Genomic DNA, 7480 nt, shown 5'->3' on the forward strand with positions numbered 1-7480 from the left:
ATGTCAAAAGTTATGTTTGCTATTTTCTGTGAAATAGAACCAAGGATGAACACAACATGGTGTTGTGTACAAATATACTTGTCCGGTGGAATCGTGCGATGCTACATACATTGGTGAAACAGCAAGGAGGCTTAATGAAAGTTAGACTACCAAAAACGCGATAAGAACTCTCACATCCTAAAACATTCAGTCATTGAGAATTACCAACTTGCTAAACAAAAGAACTTCAGTATTTTGATAGATAATGTTCACCACTTTGAAAAGAAAAAATAGCTGAGGCCATGTATATTGGTGATAACAGTCCCACGCTTAATGTACAGGGATTATCTGTTCCATTAAAATTGTTTTAAGATAAATATTATTTATAGTCAACAAGGGAAGGAGTGCATTTGTGCTCCGCGCTGTGGACGTTACCCATACCAACGGTATATAGTTTATATACCCTTGGGTTTGCCGTTATGTGTTTTATGTTTTGTTAAGTATTGTTTTATACGTCCTCTGTGTATTGCGTAGTTCTTGAAAATTATATATAAAAAACTTTTGAGATAATTGTAACAATTTACGTTGATAATTGTCTTGTAGTAACAAGACGAAATATCCGTTAAAATAAAATAAAAAATGTCATCATCAATCAAACTTCTCGTATTTATTTTTATTTTGAAGTTATATACCGAATTAATATATAAGACTAATTAAGCAAGAACATATTTGTTAATATCGATCTGCTTGTGCTAAGGCATTTGGCATTGTTTAACTTGATGTCAATTGAGCTTGCTGCAATTTTTGGTCATATAAATTGGCAAAACAGTAACAGCTAGTGGATTTCAATAATCAGTTTCTTCACTAAAAAACAATTAATCTGTAAGAATCTTGCTACTAGATCACAGAAATGTTACACGAAAAAACTTTGGAAATGAATACAAGTAATTTGGAAACTATGAATTTTAAGAAAAGTAATAAGCAGAGAAATATATCACCTAGCAGTCATAATATGTATTGTAAAGAATCAAATAACAACAACATGATCAACACTAACATTTTATTCCAATACATGGAAAAAGAGTTTGGCAGTACTTTTAAGCTCTATCATGTGTTCAGGTAGTGGCATAAAAAGACACCCTAGTCATTAAAGTTACTGCAAAAAAACTTTCATAACAAAAGAACCATACAGTATGTAAATTCTCTTGCAATTCTGCCTCAAACCGCTGATGGTGATTTATATTTAATGTGGTTTGTGGTCAATGGTTTTCAGGATGGACCAGGTTTCCAGTGTTTAGCTCCCATTGCTACAAAAAGTTTTATGAAATGTCAAACTAACTAGACAATGGGGGGATATTGAACTTATAACCTCAAGTAGAGGAGATGATTTAAACGCTCTACCGACAGAGCTGCACTAAATCCATCATCTTTTAAAAAACTTATAGGAACACGACCTTATATTTGCTGCAATGATTTCCACAACATAGCTTAGTACACCTTTTTTGCTCGGCATTCATACTCTTTTTAGAAAGATTGCAGTTCCCGAGCATCTATACATTTGTTAGACTATATGCAAAACGGAATAACCTTTTGCATTGATTATAATGTTGTTAGAAACAGCATCCATACTTTTACTAACAGCGCATGAAACCACCACAGCATTGACGCAATTCTTATATTGATTTTTACCACACAGTGTTCTGTTAAAGACACAGAAGACGTATATTGGTTCCATGGTTACAGAACTCTCATGCACACATTCGCTAAAATTTTCAAGAGGGGAAAGCAAATACACAGTTTGTGCTTGCTTATCTTTTACATAAAGTAAAAGAACGTTTTAGTCCAAAGTAAAAATCTGCATAACTTTTTAAACAGTTGTGTGAAAGTTTAACAAACATTTAAGAAGTTTCCTCAAATAATTATTTTTTAACGTTGTAAAAATAAGAAATATAAAAACATTTATATATATGCAAATAGTAATGAATGGAAACATTTAAGAAGTTTCCTCAAATAATGATTTTTTAATGCTGGAAATATATAAATAAAAAAACCCATCTATTTATGCATGCAGATAGTAATGAATGGAAACTCGTTGTTCTTAATTAAACAATTTTTTTAAACAAAAAAATCCTAGTTGGTACACATTGCATTTTTGCTGTTTTTTAGGCTGAATTAAAAAGAAAAAGATTTATGTGGAGTATTTGTTCCACTAGTACTAGTGCCTTTATACCATTGGTTATAACTGTGTGCCGTTTTCATGAATACAAATAGGTCCAGAATCAATTTTTAAAAGCCAATTGCTCTTTCCAAGTGCAAGTTTCAGGAATTTCATAAAGTTTCTTAATTGACGGTATTTTTTGAGCTTGATGATTTGTTGATTATATTTTCAGCCTGAACACATATGTATTGGTTTTGACGCACAATTAAACACTTGCAACACTGACACTGGTCCATTGTGGCCAAAAAGTAGCGATGTATGTCACTTACTAACTGCACATGCTTGTTGATTCTTTTTTCCTTATTGCTTTATAAAAATCCAAACAATGTTTTCAATTCTGTTGACATAGTCACAAAAAGACAAATGGAAATAAACAGACTTCGTAGACTACACATTCATTGAGAAAATTGTATTACATCCAGACTATTAGAGAACTCCATTCCAATTAAATTTTAACAAAGTTTTGTGATATATAGTATGATTTTCATTAAGTATATGCGGGAATATTGGAATACCATGCTTGACTCTGTACAGTTAATCAGTTAAAGCTAAGATGTTAATGGATAACAATATAGAACCACTGAATTATGTTTCACATGAATTAAATTCCATGTGGCATATTTTTGTGTGGATGTCACATCGTCTGTAATTAGTTTGCAGATATATTTTGAGCTGACTAATTAATGTGAATAACTGTTTTTTGTAGACAGACTTACTTCAAATATCTCAAGTGGACTTAATTTGACAATTTTTTTTTAAACAACAATACCATGAATTTTACCCATGCTAAACATAATTCACGGAATATAAACACTGTGATCAGTAGGAAACGCATGTTTGGCCAATGTAGCTTTGATACACAAAGAAATATTGACATAAATTCTGCATTTTTTTCTTAAAAAAAACAAAAAAATGTTTCCTGATTTTTAAAATGTATGTTGGGTTTATAGTTAACGGACTAGTTTTTATGTGTCTTGAGCCATCGTGACAACTTTTTGCCAAATAGAAAATGTTAGGTGGCTAATCCTGCTGGAAAAGGTTTTAATATGGTGTAGTTATTTCGTGCTTTTTTCACCGCTACTTGCGAGATTTTAAAATATATATTCAGGTAGGGAAAAGTACATCTGAATAAAGCGCTCCGCTATGATGTGTGACATGGTTTAAGTGATCCAACTGGCATACAATGTCTTATAAATAACTCAATTTTATTTGAATCGCACTTGAAGAAAACTTCTTTCTATAACAACTCAACAGAGTTTAGTATAACGTATATCTGCACTAATCACTCAATGAGATGAATGGCAGGGTTTAACTGCACTTTAACGCTCAAACTGTCTTTCAACATAGACATTAAGGTCAACAAACCCATACTCATCGAAAAGGATTGGAATGAGTACTAGTACAGGGAGCTGTTACAATTGAGGCATGAGCCATCTAACGAGGTGGACGGAAATGCAATAGCAATAATAAGAACTGATTCTTTACAAAACGAAAGCATTGTTGGACACATGCCACAAAACAAATAAAAAATATGTTTCATGTTCTTGAAAGTCCTGAACAGTTCGATTACAGTAATGAATGGAAACATTTAAGAAGTTTCCTCAAATAATGATTTTTTAATGCTGGAAATATATAAATAAAAAAACCCATCTATTTATGCATGCAGATAGTAATGAATGGAAACTCGTTGTTCTTAATTAAACAATTTTTTTAAACAAAAAAATCCTAGTTGGTACACATTGCATTTTTGCTGTTTTTTAGGCTGAATTAAAAAGAAAAAGATTTATGTGGAGTATTTGTTCCACTAGTACTAGTGCCTTTATACCATTGGTTATAACTGTGTGCCGTTTTCATGAATACAAATAGGTCCAGAATCAATTTTTAAAAGCCAATTGCTCTTTCCAAGTGCAAGTTTCAGGAATTTCATAAAGTTTCTTAATTGACGGTATTTTTTGAGCTTGATGATTTGTTGATTATATTTTCAGCCTGAACACATATGTATTGGTTTTGACGCACAATTAAACACTTGCAACACTGACACTGGTCCATTGTGGCCAAAAAGTAGCGATGTATGTCACTTACTAACTGCACATGCTTGTTGATTCTTTTTTCCTTATTGCTTTATAAAAATCCAAACAATGTTTTCAATTCTGTTGACATAGTCACAAAAAGACAAATGGAAATAAACAGACTTCGTAGACTACACATTCATTGAGAAAATTGTATTACATCCAGACTATTAGAGAACTCCATTCCAATTAAATTTTAACAAAGTTTTGTGATATATAGTATGATTTTCATTAAGTATATGCGGGAATATTGGAATACCATGCTTGACTCTGTACAGTTAATCAGTTAAAGCTAAGATGTTAATGGATAACAATATAGAACCACTGAATTATGTTTCACATGAATTAAATTCCATGTGGCATATTTTTGTGTGGATGTCACATCGTCTGTAATTAGTTTGCAGATATATTTTGAGCTGACTAATTAATGTGAATAACTGTTTTTTGTAGACAGACTTACTTCAAATATCTCAAGTGGACTTAATTTGACAATTTTTTTTTAAACAACAATACCATGAATTTTACCCATGCTAAACATAATTCACGGAATATAAACACTGTGATCAGTAGGAAACGCATGTTTGGCCAATGTAGCTTTGATACACAAAGAAATATTGACATAAATTCTGCATTTTTTTCTTAAAAAAAACAAAAAAATGTTTCCTGATTTTTAAAATGTATGTTGGGTTTATAGTTAACGGACTAGTTTTTATGTGTCTTGAGCCATCGTGACAACTTTTTGCCAAATAGAAAATGTTAGGTGGCTAATCCTGCTGGAAAAGGTTTTAATATGGTGTAGTTATTTCGTGCTTTTTTCACCGCTACTTGCGAGATTTTAAAATATATATTCAGGTAGGGAAAAGTACATCTGAATAAAGCGCTCCGCTATGATGTGTGACATGGTTTAAGTGATCCAACTGGCATACAATGTCTTATAAATAACTCAATTTTATTTGAATCGCACTTGAAGAAAACTTCTTTCTATAACAACTCAACAGAGTTTAGTATAACGTATATCTGCACTAATCACTCAATGAGATGAATGGCAGGGTTTAACTGCACTTTAACGCTCAAACTGTCTTTCAACATAGACATTAAGGTCAACAAACCCATACTCATCGAAAAGGATTGGAATGAGTACTAGTACAGGGAGCTGTTACAATTGAGGCATGAGCCATCTAACGAGGTGGACGGAAATGCAATAGCAATAATAAGAACTGATTCTTTACAAAACGAAAGCATTGTTGGACACATGCCACAAAACAAATAAAAAATATGTTTCATGTTCTTGAAAGTCCTGAACAGTTCGATTACAGCTTAGGTTTGTGGAAAGAGAGTTAATCGTGGAAGTGGATATGGTCCGGAAATACCAGTTGTGTATAAGTTTTATGGACAACAAAAATTGATTGACTGGTTTGCGAAGAAAATTGAGACTGTAAAAGCAGACTTTTCCTGTAAAGTTTCAAAGTGTTTAAAATAGATATTTAAAATTAAATGCTGATCCCTAATTTTTTGGATTGTACGCTAATTGGATAGAAAAAAAGCCTATAGTTGCCATTTTGTGCAAAAAAATTTGTCCGCTCATCAGAGTGTCCGTTAATTAAGTGTCCGCTAATTAGAACGTTTTTTATAAGACTTTGACCAGAAAACGGCAGGTGCATGGACAAAGTGTCCGCTAATTGAAGAGAATACTGTATACATTTATTTTCAGCAGCGTTTTAAGCTCTACTCAATAAAGGCGACGGGGAAACAAATTCCAAAAAAATTTTTTTTGTGTATTCACTAAGTAGATTTTTCTACGGGCCTTATGGACTAGTGTAGGTGCTTACACGATTTCAACTGAGTTAACTATTTTTACTCGCTAAACAATAAAATTACAAGACGAAATTTAAGCAACAAATTACACATGTAAGATGACATAAAATATAATAAGAAATAAACACTCACTAGAAATATAGTGGCGTAAGCCAAGCCAACTACAAGTGAGAGAAAACAACTAAAACAGATGCTGAGATACAGGACAACTCCTGTGATGTATGAAAGAAAAATTTCACTCAACAGCGAATTTATTACAAAAATGTATGTTCGACTCTGTCATTACATGTTGAAGACTGAATGCGCAGAAAAAAGATGTGCAAGATGTGCAGAAAATTTAACTAAAAATAGTACCAAAATTACAATTATTCTCTTTACATAATTAACACGGGACATTACATCACAACACAAAACTAACAAAATGCATCTTGTTCTCCACCGCAGAGCGTCTCTACAGCAGAGCACATACGCGACACCATAAGGACAATACAAATGACGTATCAAAATAAATGTCAATACGGCCGGAAATTCATGTAGACTGTTGTTTTGCGAGCTACTACGTACCGGCACCCTAAGCAACGTTCATTTACACATATGCGCGAAGAAAGACTGAACTTTCATTGTTTTCAGAAACTTTTATTAGAATTAGAACTTTAAAAATATAAAGATATAATTATCACATTAATATGTTATCTTAAAATAACTCTAGTTATCTTACAATCAGGACATTAATGTGAGTATCCACGCATTCCAAAATTACATTAATAGAGTTATCCTAAGGTAGCACTTGTTATCTTAAAATAACTGTATTAATGTGACTTTTGAATGCCGTAGAGCTGAGCCGAAACCAAACCATCGCGCTATCGCAATTAAAAAAAGTATTAAAATTAAAAACTTAAATTTAGAGTTAAAAACTCTAATTTAGTATTTTTCAGAAAAAATAACTTTTCTTTTTTATTTCCAGATCTCCTTCCTGGTTATTTCTTGAAGTTGGATATGTCAGGTTAACAATAACACATTTTGAAGAGGTTTTTCTGTTTGTGTAAAATTTTTCTGACGCTATACGTTAATTATTTACTAAGGGTAATCAATTTCATTGTAGCGCGCTCTCAAAATGAGCCCTAAAAGAAAGCCAGCCCTTAGCAAAGTAATGGCTATAAATATATCATAAGTTATTAAATGTTTCAATCCAAATATTTAATCATTACGGTTCTTGACATTCCTTTACATTTCGGGGATCGTGTGCGCGGGGTTGATGATGGATTACAGGGCTATGTTACGGTAATCCCCTAAAAATAAGTTAATAAAAAGGGAGAAGAAAAACGCGAATGGTCTTAAAAAGATCCTGAATCTAAACGTAGATCTTGATAAACGTAGGTCTCTTTTAATATGTTTCTTT

The sequence above is a fragment of the Hydractinia symbiolongicarpus genome, chromosome 13 (assembly GCF_029227915.1).
Source record: "Hydractinia symbiolongicarpus strain clone_291-10 chromosome 13, HSymV2.1, whole genome shotgun sequence".
In the NCBI taxonomy this organism is placed as follows: domain Eukaryota; kingdom Metazoa; phylum Cnidaria; class Hydrozoa; order Anthoathecata; family Hydractiniidae; genus Hydractinia; species Hydractinia symbiolongicarpus.